Raw genomic sequence first — 13,306 nt, forward strand, 5'->3', positions numbered from 1 at the left:
ATTTCTGAGTCAGGCGACGTATACATCTTTAAAGCTTTGGCGTATTTTGCCAAAATGCCTCCCAGAATGAGTGCACTAGCTGATACTCTTCCTGGCACGTATGACAGTCATCCTCTGCCCCAGGCTTCCCCAGGACTGGACAGTCACACTCTTGCTGATCCTAGTAAACACAAGACAAGGGAAAACGCCTCGTTCCAGTTTGCGTTTCTGGTAGCCAGTACAGGTGGACGTTTCCCTTCCGTTCGTTGGGGATTTCACGGTTCCGTTATTTGCAGCAGTGCATGTCCTAGGTGCAGGACAGCGTGGCTGAGGCTGAGCACATCCGTGTGGCTTCCCGCTCCCAAAGTGTGTGCGTCCTCGAATGACAAAAAGGCTCTTGCATTTCCTTCGGCAAATGAACGGAGGCATGTGGCCTCGTGTGGTGTGAATCAGGCTTGTGATAATAAGTGCACCCTCCCCACCGGACTGCGGTGAAGTCGCGTCTGCGCTGTCCGCATCTTAGGAATCGTTATCGTTACTCGTGTCTGCACAGCCAGGGAAGAAAACCCTCTCGCGTTCTCTTTCATTCTCTACACCTCTCCTTCCACTCGAGGAACTTCTTCAAGTTCAGCGTCTAGAATCATGCTGGTCGGTCACAGAGCGATTCCTGGGCTGTTCCTTCATCTGGCTTCTTACAGGAGGGAAGGGAGGTCTGAGAGTTAAAAAAGACCCAGATGCTTCCAGAAGCTGGCAGGTGGGGAGGTTTCCCAGTTAGCAAAGGCCCCTCTCACGCCTTCCCCCACTTCCGGGGCACATCTGACCAGTGTATTTCCCTGCTGTCTGCTGGTCCTGGAACCCACCATGCTACTGTCCCTGCTTTGAAACCAAGAGAGGCGGGATTCCGTGGCTCTGGGGTTTGAGGAGGCTGGAAAAGGTACCGTTTTAAATTTTCTCAGGAATATTTTTAAAAAGAAAGGATGCCAAAAGTGACAAGAAAGGCACACGGGGAGCCTTCCGATGAGCTTGTGGTCTTCTCACAGAATATGCAGCCGGCAGAGGGGCACATAGCCAAGGACAAATCTAGACCTCCCAGGAGTTGGATGCCACCATTTTTCAGCTGTTGCTCCCTCCCTGAGGACGTTTCTTTCCGTCACTGCTTCTCCCTGCCCTGCCCGTCCAGCTCAGCCCTCCTCTCGGAAGCCCCCTCTACCTTCTTGGCTCCCTCCTCCGGCCCCTCTTTATTCCTTCCTCCTTCCTTGTGCTTCCTGTGTGCTTCCTATTTCCCTCTCCCTGGAACTTCTGTGTACCACGACGCCCCCTCCCCGATCTGGGCCTCGCACCCCCCTTTCTGTGCTCCCAGGGCTCCCCTGTTCACGTTCCCCTTGCCAACTGTAGTGCTCAAGCCTGGCTGCTGTGAGAGGCCCCTGTTCCCAGGGCACCCCAGCACCTTCTCGGTGCTTCTGCACTCACGGCACCCACAACACGCTGTGGAGCGCTAAGTGCCCGAATGCCCCGCCCTGAGAGCAGGGGTCGCCTGTTACCCTTCTCTGCGTTCACAGCCTGGAGTTCACGGCCCCGCGTGCCGCGGGCTGCGGATGTGTGAATGGTACGGGAGTTACACACGTCCGCGGGGCGGTGGGGGTGGGTGGGGGGGGGCAAGCTGCTTGACCTCTCTGCGCACGCAGCCTCCTGAACTGCAAAGAGTGGATGCTTGTCCTACGCCACGCCTCACGAGTCGTCCTGGATTAGCTGCCCTCATCCCTATACAGGGCCCAGAACACACAGTACGTGCCCCGTAAACGTGCGCTCTTGTGAAACCCACGATGATCTTTTCACGGGGGCTGTTATCAGCCTCTGCGTTCCTCGGCCCCAGAGGACTTTACTCTTCAAGTTCCCCTGTTTGTTCAGTGGTTGTTGTTTAAATCTCCTCCCTCTCTGTCGAACTCTCGGTCGTTACTTCTCGCTGTTGATCAGGTCCCTGGCTTTGGTGCTCCTTTTCTCCTATTTGGTAATGCTGATGGCTCTGTCCCGGACTGTGAGTTATTTCCCAGTTGTCACGGCTCCTGACTGAGGAGCTGACCTCTTGGTTTGGTTGTGAAAACCCCGGGGGACGTGATGCCGCCTGCCCCGGCAGCGGGTGCGTGTCTGCAGAACAGCCGTGCCGCCAGCGAGGGACGGTGCTCCGGGCCGCTGTAGGGTCTAGTCCCCTTTGGCTCTCGCCTCCCTTTTTTCCCCTTTCTCGTGGACAACTTCTCATAACCTTGCGACGCTCCCGTTACGGTGAGGTGAAGTACCTGTGCGTTAAAAGTAATAGACACGGGAACAGGAACAGTTGTGATCTTTACCCTGTGCTTTGGGAGTCAGGTGCTCGGCAGAGAGAGCATCTCCCTGAATGATTCCCAGCAGTTCCCTGGGAAAGCAGGGTGGCCGTTCCCTTGGAAAAACCACACAGGTGGGTACCTTGCTCCCTCATTGAGCTTATATTTATCTGTACTTAGAAATAAGCTTAAAGAGGAGAAGGATCTTAGAGATACTCAGTTTAGGTTTCTCCCCAGAACTCCGATTTGACCGTGGAGCTGCTTGTGTGGCTGACGGGGGATGCAGACTCGGGGGAGCCCCGGGCTCTGGAGAGCCCAGCCCTCCGTGGGCCGTGCTGCAGCCCAGCCTCCTACCTGCTGCCACGCCCACTGCCTCCTGCTTGGGCAGCCGCACCAGCATCCTGGCCCTGCACACGCACCCCGCCTCGGTCACCGCTACCCCCCAGAACTCAGGCGGGGCGGGAGGGACACACAGCTAGAGCTCAGGGAGTCAGCCTTCTGCGAGGGACAGAGTCCCCAGGTTGTGTTCTTCTGGGCTGGGACTCAGGAGGCCTGGCTCCGGTCCTGGTTCCGCCATTCGCTGTGTGGCCTCGGTGAGGCTCAGTGATCTCTGTGGAGATCACATGTGAAGCATGGAGTGTCGGTTGTCCCCCGAGGTCTCTCACCAGCTAGTGGCCGATCGCAGCCCCCTCTGTGTGGTGATGGGTGAGCTGCGATCTGCTCAGGGACTGAGAGGCCGTGGTACTGGGCCTGGCGTGACACTTACTGGCGTGCGGCCCCATCACTTCCCTTCTCTGGGCCTGGATGTCTCCGTCTGTAAGGTGGGTGACCCATGTGCCTCTCAGCACGAGAGGAGGACAGCAGAGAGACTGGCTCGGTGGGCAGGGGTGGGGAGGGCTGCACGGCTTGTGGTGACAAGCAGGTCCTACACGAGGATCGCTTGTACGTGTCCCTCCGAGCACATGGAGGTGAAAAAACGCAAGGATCTGAGTCAGAACTTAGCTCTGTTTTAAGAAAAAGTGCTCCTTTTTCCCTCACCCAGGTTTAACGTGTGCTGGATTCTCCAGGAATGCAACTACCACCCACTTCCAAAGAAAACGTGCTTTGGTTTGTCTATAGCGTCACCAAGAATTGCTTTCTGCTTTGGAAACACTGTCACTTGTGAGATTGTCCGCCATGCACGCAGCTCCCCTTTGCCACCGTGAGCCTGTGGGCAGGTGTAAGCGTCTGGCTGGTGGGGCCACCTCTGCGCTTTCACATCCTGCTGTGTGAACCTTACTCTGGCTTCCTCCTCTCTCTCTCCCTTACAGTATGCCGAAGGCATTACTTCTCTTCTAATTTACGTAGGTGCGTTATATAGTCTATGACTTTCACTTTAGATAGCAGGGAGTTATAAAATGTTTATAATAGAAAGAGGCTATTGAGGCTGGATGGATGGGCCAGAAGTTCTGTAAAAATCAGTCTCCTTTTTTTTTTAAATTTATTTTTATTCTGTTTTAATGTTTATTTATCTTTGAGGCAGAGAGAGACAGAGCATGAACAGGGGAGGGTCGGAGAGAGAATCTGAAGCAGGCTCCAGGCTCTGGGCTGTCAGCACAGAGCCCGACGCGGGGCTCGAACTCACGGACCGCGAGATCGTGACCTGAGCCAAAGTCGGCTGCTCAACCGACTGAGCCACCCAGGCGCCCCAAAATTCAGTCTCCTTCTTGATCACATCTGCCTGTCTCATTTGATTGTCACGTGGCAGGGCCGGCCAGGTAGAGAGCGCCATGTCTGTGCCCATCTTACAGCTGAGAAAACTGAGCCCCAGAGGGCCCTAGGGAGCAAGCACTTGGCCAGTCAGTAGGAGAAGCTGGATTAGCACCCTCCCCTCTCCTCATCCGGACACCAGGAGGTGTGGTAGGAGCCACATGGCACAGTGGGAAGAATGTTCGTTTGGTTGAAGGAAGGCCACTCCTGTCTTACTCCTTCGTGTCTCCTCTGCCCGCAGTCCTTCACTTCTGACACAGCGGTGTGTGGTTTCCACAGCTAAGCAGTTCTGCGATGCTAGCAGGGAACCCTGCAGCTTAACTCAGTCCTGACACTGTCTACCGGGAGATGGCGTCAGACCCCGCAGGTTAAGCCTCAGTCCCACGAGGCTGCCCGCCACTCACTTCTGATGCCAGTCGAGCCCAGGTTGTCACCTGTGCGTCTGGCCAACAGGCTGTAAATCAGAGGTTCCCACAACTGCCCCCCTCCCCGGGTTTGATTAATTTTCAAGAGTGGCTCACGGAACTCAGGAAGAGTTTTACTTACGAGAGAACAGGCCTAATAGAAAGGGTGTAACTCGGGGAGGACCCGACGGGGAGAGCACAGGACAAGGGGGGAACGGGGCAGGGAGCTTCCGTGCTCTCTGGGTGTGCTGTTCCCCACTTGGCTCCGATTTCTACTCCACTGCCTGGCACAAGTCACTCCATCTGCAAAATGGGTACAGTAGCACATCGGTTGTCAGAGGAGTGCCAGACACGCTTCCTGCCCAAGACACTCGCAGGTGTCCCGTGAGTGCAGCCTCTTGGCTTCCGGCTTCCCCCAGCCCTGCTGCATCTTTCGTCCCCAGGGCCAGCACTCTTCTATCACACTGCACCCCGTTCTCTTTTAACATACCACAAACGTCTCCCGCTCTTCTGGGACCGCAGGGCTCTAGGGACACCTGAAACAAGGACCCCAAGCTGAGGGGATCCAGCCACCGGGGAAGTGAACTTTTGAGAAGAGCTCCCTCCTCAAAGCCGCTGCTGGTGTGGGAGGCAGATAGTTGAGGCCCAGGCAGGCCGAGGAGTGGGGACCTGGAGAGAACCTTGGGCACCGTGAAACAGTGTAATTTTACAGATGACAGAACTGAGGCCCGGTGAGGGGAGGGGGCCACAGGTCACACACAGAGTCACGGGCAGAGCTGGGGCTGTGCCCAAGATCTCTCCCCTAGTCCTGGAGACCCAGGTTTGACACACCCGTTCCTTCCTAAAACAGAGTTTTCCTGGGGCGCCTGGGTGGCTCAGTCGGTTAGGCGCCTGACTTCGGCTCAGGTCATGATCTCACAGTTCGTGGGTTCGAGCCCCTCGTTGGGCTCTGTGATGACGGCTCAGAGCCTGGAGCCTGCTTGGGCTTCTGTGTCTCCCTCTCTCTCTGCCCCTCCCCCGCTCACACTCTGTCTCTCTCTCTCTCCCTCTGTCTCTCAAAAATAAACATTAAAAAAAAAAATTTTTTTTTTAAAGAGTTTTCCAGGGCACCTGGGTGGCTTAGTTGGTTAAGCATCCCACTTGATTTCAGTCAGGTCACGATCTCACAGTTCGTGAGTTCAGGCCCCACATCAGGCTCTGCACTGACAGTGTGGAGCCTGCTTAGGATTCTCTTTCTCTCTCTCTCTCTCTCTCTCTCTCTCTCTGTCCCTCCCCTGTTCATCTCTCTCTTCTCTCAAAATCAATAAATAAACTTAAAAAAAAGAAGCATTTTCTCTGGGACCAAGGACCAAGGGTTCTTTTGGAAGAGAGTGGAGAGACGTGACAGTCCATGCTCCTGAGGGCTTGAGAATAGCTTCGTGTGTCCATTGTTTCCCCTTTTGATTCTGATGACTTTCAGTCTGACCTTCCCGGTGGTAGAACAGCCTGCCCTTGCTGGCAGGACCTTCCGTGTTCTTTTTTTTTTTCTTTTTTTTTTTAATGTTTATTTTTTGAGAGAGAGAGACAGAGCGGCAGTGGGTGAGGGGCAGAGAGAGAAGGAGACACAGAATCCAAAGCCGGCTCCAGGCTCTGAGCGGGCAACACAGAGCCCCATGCGGGGCTCGAGCTCAAGAACCCACGAGATCGTGACCGGAGCTGAAGTTGGGACATTTGACCTTCTGAGCCACCCGGGCGCCCCAGGCCCTTCCACATTCTTGCCTCAAGGAGCCACGGAATCCTTCACTTCACCTTCGCATGGCCTCACCTTTCCTACTGTTAACTCAGGGCAGAGTGGGGAGACCCCAGACCAAAACAGAAGGTTCACTTCTCAAACTCCCACTAAGACCCCAAGAAACTTTCCAAAGCAGAAGATCCAGCAACCTCCAACTCACCCCAAAGTCACAGCCTTTCCCAGTAGGGAGTGACAGGGGTAGCTGGCCCACCTTCACGTTGTGACCGAGCCGGAACCCCCACAGTGGATGTGAGGCCTTGCACACAGATCACCGGGGGCTGGGGCCCACGAACACTTCCTAGGCAGTCATCGTACCCAGGGCTGGAGGAAGGAGCCTCTTCCCCAGGGGGTGGACTGGAATACATGTGTCCCAGCGCCTGGACTTCTGTAGCAGGACGGGCTGCCTGGGACAGCGGCCACCTGCAGGCGGTAACTCAGAGCTGCAGCCCCGGGTAGGAGCCGGGAGCAGCCCGGCCACTGTAGGCAGGCTGTCTCCTCCCGGCCAGGACTCCGAGCCGCAGTCCCTTCCTGTGGAGAATGAGGCGGTGACGCCACCTCACCTTGATCTCAAATGAGATCGAGGGCGTCCAGCAGAGTGCAGTGCTGATGGCAGGATCTGGAGGCTGGCGGTCTGGAAATGAGTTCACACCTCGCGGACCCCCGTCAGTGCTAGCAGGCAGATTTCCTCCGCAGGCCTGAGGCGCCGACCAGACCCGGGAGCTCCCCGGAATGGCAGAGCCTGGTGTGGGGGGCTTGGGCAGGGGCGGGGGCCGAAGCGGCACAGTCGAAGGCAACTTTGTCGACAGTTCCTGGGCGGAATGGTGGAATCTCAAACTGTCATTTTGAGGAGTTCCAAGGGTCCAGACACGTATGCCAGGGACCTCGCCCTGCTGCAGCCAGAGTCGTTCTCTTTATCCATTGTACCCCTTTGGGCTCTGAGAAAAAGAGAAAGAAAAAGAAAAACGTGGTAGCTTAGTGGAAATCCACACGGAGGGAATTAAAACACACGACGAGGCACATATTTTCGTTGGCCTCAAGGAATGTGACAGAATATCCTTTTCTTTCCCGGTTTGCTCGTAATAACGTCATTGGTACATTCCAAGAGGTGACGGCCCTGGTGCGGGATGAGCGGCGTTTTCCCAGCGTCCTCATCCTTAATCAGTACGCGATGCCACAGCCACACGGGCACGGGAAGGAGCCCCAGCGGGCGGCTCCCGGTCACACCTCCTCGTGGAGGCAGGCCTGGTTCTTCACCCCGTGCCACCTCCCGGCCTCTCACACTCGGACACCGGGCCACCTCCCAGCCTCTTACGCTCGGGGCTGAATTTCACTTCTCGTAAACCTTCCTGTGGAAAAGGACCGACCTTCTTCCCCTACAGAAAAACCCTTGGCTGTGTTCCTCTCCCGCCTGCTCAGGCCCTTGGCACTTTCTGCCTCACTTGAGACACAAGAACCTAGGCCGGCGTGGCCCTACCTGAAAGACCCGCGTCTTCCCGTGTCCCGGGGCCGGGCCGCCCCGCCCCGCCTCCACGGCGGCGCGCTGGTGGCGGCTTCCTGATGACTAGCCTCTGTGCTCAAGATTCACAGAAGGTGGGACGGGCACGTCGCCATGCTTCCCAGAACGCCCCTGCTGTGGCCCCCGCTCGCCGCCCCACACGCTCAGGCCCCACTCCTCCTGTCCGAAAGTTGTCCCTCAGATGAAGCCTCTCCGGCCAGCGTGGGAGCTTCATCCACCCCAATGCCCCGTGCTTCACCTCTGCCTCCGTCACCAAGGTTCACACCACTGTTCCCAACATGGGAATCCAGTCTGGTTGGATGTCATTAAGTGTCCTGTTTGTCTCCGGACCCTCAGAAACCAGCACACTAACTTCAGAGCTGTTGCCATCTTTGTGCCAGGTTGAGCGAGCACATCAGGACCCAGGGGCTGGCTGGGTCGTGGGACTCAGTGCAGGCCCCCAATCCCATGCTCGATTGCCCTGGACAGTTCACGCCGATGCAGGTGTGCGCTGTGCCCAACCCGGGACACATCCCTGACTCAGCCCACGCACTCATTGTCTGTCCCCTGCAGGCTTGTAGCAGGACCCTAAGTGGTCAGCCTCTCTTCCCTTCTTCAATCTGTCCTTCCTGCCGGTGCTTCCAACGTAACCTTTCTGCACAGCCGGGGTCAGTTTGATAAGCCCCTCCCCGGCCTGTGCCATGCTGTCCCCTGTCCGCGCTGCCCTGCTTGTGGTTCCTCGTCTGTGTGCTGCTGGCCTGCCCCTCCTTCACGGTCCTGTGCTTGGGGAGCCTCCAGGCACCCCAGGGGACCTCGGGGCTCGCTCCCCGGCTCTGAACACGCAGTCCTCTGTCCCACTGGTTCTTAGACTGTGAGCCCCTCGAGGACAGGCACCTTGCTTTTCACATCTCCAGCGCCCTGAGGAAGGACGGACACCTCTGGGCGTGTGAGTGGGTGAGCTGGCCACCTCGCCCCTGTGTCTGTCTTGCGTGCCTCGCGTAGCCTGGCGCTTCCTGCCATCACGCCACCCTCTGCAGACCAAGACGGCGCTCCCGAACCAGCACCGCTCGCAAGCCTGTGAAACTGGGCGCAAGGTGAGGGGTGCTATCTGTGATTGAGGGACATGGCAAATAGAATTGTCTCACACAGAAATCGCACCCGTCACCTTGGCCCGCCTACCACCAGCCCTAAGCGAAGGACGGCACCTTCCCCGGCCAGCAGCCTCGTGTTCACGGACCTACAGCCGTTGGTGGCCCTGAGGCGTGTGCACGTCGGTCGTGGAGTCGGGCGGATCTGGGCCCGAGCACGGTTTGTGCCGAGGGTGTGCCCTTGGCCAAGTCGCCGCGCTTTTCTGGGACCGTTTCTCCACGCGTGCGACGGGTTCATCGCACCTACCTCACAGGGTTGTCGTGAGGGTAACGTGAGACGGCGTGTGTGCAGTGCCTTGTCACCCGTGAATTACTGTAACCGTTTGAAGTTACTCGCTTTTTATGCGTGTTTGAAAAGTCAGCTAACGACATCACCTCCTAAGGTGACTCTGAGGGCCCTGCTCTGGGACGCAGAGGGAGGTCGGGCCGCACGGCCCGGGGGGTTCGGGAACGCGGGGCCGAGAGGGAGCCAGGGCCGCGCCGGCTGCACGGTGGGACCGAGCCAAGAGCAGCCAACAAGGAGGGTGGGGCAGGTCTCGGTGGTTTGGGACTTGAAATACAGGCTCTGGGAAGAGGCTCCGCCCGACGTCGGGGTCTCCCGCCGTACACTGACGGCACTCTGTATCCCTCTTGGGGGCCCCCAATTTCCAGACACCCCGCCGTTAGCTCCCTTTAAAGAGCTGCCGCTTCGTTTGCAGTTCACCTCCTGGAAGAGGAAGGCCGGCTGCCCACGGCCCCAGGATTCTCGCCCGAACGCTAATGGGGAGATTTCTTTGGGGCTCTCGGTTTCCCGTAGCTACAGCCTGCACACGGTGCCCGGTCAGCGCTTGGCACGGCGCGTGGCCTGCCTCTCCGGCTCCTGCCCGTGCGCCTCGAGCCGGCCGCCATGCCCCACCCGCACCCCCGCCCCAGTTCCCTCTTCACGATGTGATCCGTCAGCTGCGAAGCGCCCCGAGGATGCCAGTGCGGTGTCATTGTCCCTGGGGCACCCTGTCCCCCGACGCCGTCCTCGGACCTCGCCCCTGAATGAGGGCAGGGGCACGACTGGTGTGGGAGAAGACGTGGGGCCCCGCTCCTCGAGGAGAGGACATGACCCCTTCCCACACGCCACCCGCTTGCTCATCCCACTGGGTCTTCACGCGGCCTCTGCGACCGTCAGGGGGACGTGAGGGATTCTTGTCCCCACTTTAGGGATGAGGAAAAGAGGGCTCACAGCAGCAAGTGACTTGCCCCCAGGCCACGCTGGGGAGGGACATAGCCACAGCCTCCGAATCGCCAGTCCCTGTCTCTCCCGTCAGACCAGAGTGCCTGTCAGAAGAGCCGAGCCCCTGGGTCAGCTGGTGGCCTCCAGGCTCTGTCCATCATAACCCAGCTCGATCTGGGTTGACTATTATGGGCACTCGGCCTGGCCCATCTTTATGGCCCAAAGCCTGGGCCTTTTAGTAAGTCAAAAACTCACTAGCATCCCGTTTCTTTTTCTCACCTGGTGTCTGTTTCTTTCCTCAAGAACGATAACTTCACAGGTCAGCCTTCTGCCAAGTGTAGCTCGTACCGGACAAGCGCCAGCTCATGTTATCTTAGTGAGTAACTGTCACAAGGACTCCCAAACCCAAGTGCTGAACTTGGGGTACAGCTTGCAGTTTCTGGAGGGGACAAGGTGTGAGCATTTGAGGCCCTGTCCCCTGCCTGTTTGCGGCCTGCCCTCATTCACCCATTATGTTCGTTCAGCAGGCGACGGGGTTTTCACAGTAGACACCTGCTTCATTTGTCTGCTTCTACGCCGAGCCCGTGATAGTCCATGTTCATATGCAAGCAGATGAACCTTCTCAAGTCTAGCTCAGGTCGGGGCAGCCCTTGCTCGGGACCCTACAGGGACGTCCAGTCTTGCTCAGAACCGGACCCAAATCCAAAGCAAGGCCTGCACAGACCACTCGGCCCTGGCGCCTTCCGAGCCCACCTCCTCCCGCTCTGCCTCACTCCCTTCCGGTCACTTTGGCCTCCTTGTTGCGTCCCCGAGCATGCCACGCCTGCTCCTGACACTGGGTCTTAGACCTGATGCCCCTCGGCCTGGAATATTCTTCCCTCCGCGTAGCCCGTGGCTCCTTCCCTCCCACCTCTGCTCACACATCCACTAGTCGTCACCTGCCACTTCAGTTCTCTCACCTGCTGTGTTCCTGCTCCCTGCGTGTCCCGGGTGCGTCAGTTCCAGGACAGCAGCGTGTGCGCCCGGCACAGTGATACTTGTGTGATAAGTGAGCGAACAGACATTTGCGGGGCGTCCGTGCTGGGCGGGACACCCAGCACGCAGAGATGAGAAAGGTAGGCTCCTGTGTTCCCGGGGCCCGGTCAGATGGAGAAGGGAAACTGGGCAGTGCGCTGTGGCAGGTGGGAAGCACAGGGCCTGTGGGAGCCTAGAGAACAGGCCTGGCACGCGGGCTGAGGTAGGGGGACAGGGCCGTCGGGAAAGCCTCTGTGGGGGGCAAGCCTGATCTGGGTCTCCCAAGTGTGGATAGAAGTTTGCCAGCGAGAAGAGAGAGAAGCGGTTCTGAAAAGAGGCAGCCACAGGTGCAAAGGCACAGAGACTTGCCGGAGTTCTCCACAGGGGCGCTGCGCATCCTGGACTCTGTGGGAGACTAGGTGAGGCTGGGGATGGGCACGGCCAGGACTTCAGGGACAGCTTTGAGCACAGTAAGGCATAGGCCTTCCCCTGGACGGTCAGGAAGCAGCCCCCAAGGCCCGGGCCTTCACAGCTTCCTCTCCCTGCCAACCACATCTTCAGAGGCGAGGAATCACGGCCTGGCGATCTCTGCCTGGGAGCCGTGGCTCTCAGCAGGGGCCCAGCAGATTCCCAGCTGGCTTGCAGCTTCCCGAGGCCTGGGCACATCGGCTCCGGCCGCCCCGCCCCCGTGCCACTCTGACTTCTTCCCAGACGGAGTCGGTGATGGTTTGCTCTGACGGCTGGCCTCCGTAACCACCGTGCGCTGACGGCGCCCCTGCCTGTCTCCCCGCTTCCGAGCCGCGCAGGCCCTGTTCGGGGCGGCAGAAAGGTGTAGCCGTGATTCCCAGGAATCTTGACCCAACTTGACTACCGATCTAGATGGGTGATTCACACCTCTGAATCTCTGTTTTTCTGATCTGTCACACAGAGTGATAATAACAGCTTGTCACCTTGTTTTGAGAATTCCACACGGTGACGCGGAAGCATAAATACAGGGTTTCTGTGACGCAAGGTGCTCAGAGTCCGGCAGGGGCGCAGGCAGGCACCTACTCAGTTCGAACAGAAGGCAGCCGAGGCGCCAGGCCGGGTCAGGCTCACAGGAGGAATGTTCCCTGTGAGGATGTCAGGGGTGCCTTGTGGATGCCCCAGAGCAGGCCTCAGAGGAGGTGGGCCCGTGGGGCACAAGGGGGGACGTGCCGCATCACCAGCAAAGGGACCACCAGAGAGAGGCAGGAAAGACCGAAACGTTTCAGGAAGTGCTGGGCTCCAAGGACGTGGGTGGGCGTGAGCACTGGCCAGGAGCCCTCCCCCCCCCCCCCCCCACCGCACCACCAAGTGGGCTGCGGTGTGGCCTGAAGACACTCCAGACTCACGTGGATTTCATGTCCTGCTCCTCGATGTATCTGTGCTTATTTCCTTGTTTTGAATTCCTTACCTTTCAGTAAAATTGATGCTCCCGGTGGTCCGTGTTCTCCGTTCCTCCACGTACCGCCGGAGTGCCACCAAGCTGTTGGGGTGCCCGCCCCCAGTTGGAAGGGCTGGCCGCAGGTGTGGGAGCCCATTTCAGTGTAGGAGCAGAGGGCGGAGGGGACCGGCCTCAGAAGCAGAGCACGCGAGTGACTGGGGTGCGGGTCCTGCTGACCCCGCCGGCATTGACCTCGGAGTCTCGGGCACAGCTGAAGATCAGCCGCGCCAGGCGCCCTTACCAGGATGTTCCTATGTGACCTGGTCTAGAAATAACTTCTCTCCGTTGCTTGCCTCCTTCAGAGTAAGAAATTGGGAGTGAGTCCTTGTTGAACAAACAGTTAACGAGCTAGGTTGTAGAGGGCCGACGGAGCCGTATCAGCCAAGACGGAGCAACCAGCCCAGAAAGGCCTGACTGCGGAAGCAGTGCCCAGGTCCAGCCGTCTGCCTGCCTGTGTTTTGGCACATGTCCTTGCCCTCCCTTGTGCAAACGCTGGGACCGGGGCTGCATCACCGGCCTCCTGGGGCACCAGTGGCTGGAAGCAGGCAGGTCAGGCTGAGCCCTGCTGCTGGGTGTGAAAGGCCGCAGGTCCCATCCAGGTGGAAGTCAGGGAAACGCCGAAGCTGAAATAGAATTAACCCCGGGGTCTTCTGAATCTGCAGCCTGAGCTTGTGTGGCTGCTTTTTCCTAGCGGGCGCCACTTTGTTTGTTTTTATTTATTTTTGGGAGAGCGAGCGCGAGCAGGGGAGGGGCAGAGAG

The 13,306-nt window shown here is 58.3% G+C and overlaps 1 protein-coding gene across 4 annotated transcripts in view; it reads left to right on the plus strand.

Annotated features, from left to right (window-relative positions):
• The window catches only part of EVL (Enah/Vasp-like), a 153,458-nt gene that overhangs the window by 107,407 nt on the left and 32,745 nt on the right, over positions 1-13,306 (plus strand). The window lies entirely within an intron of this gene.

Source organism: Herpailurus yagouaroundi, unplaced genomic scaffold (genome assembly GCF_014898765.1).
Source record: "Herpailurus yagouaroundi ecotype Mexico unplaced genomic scaffold, PumYag 141, whole genome shotgun sequence".
NCBI classification, from domain to species: domain Eukaryota; kingdom Metazoa; phylum Chordata; class Mammalia; order Carnivora; family Felidae; genus Herpailurus; species Herpailurus yagouaroundi.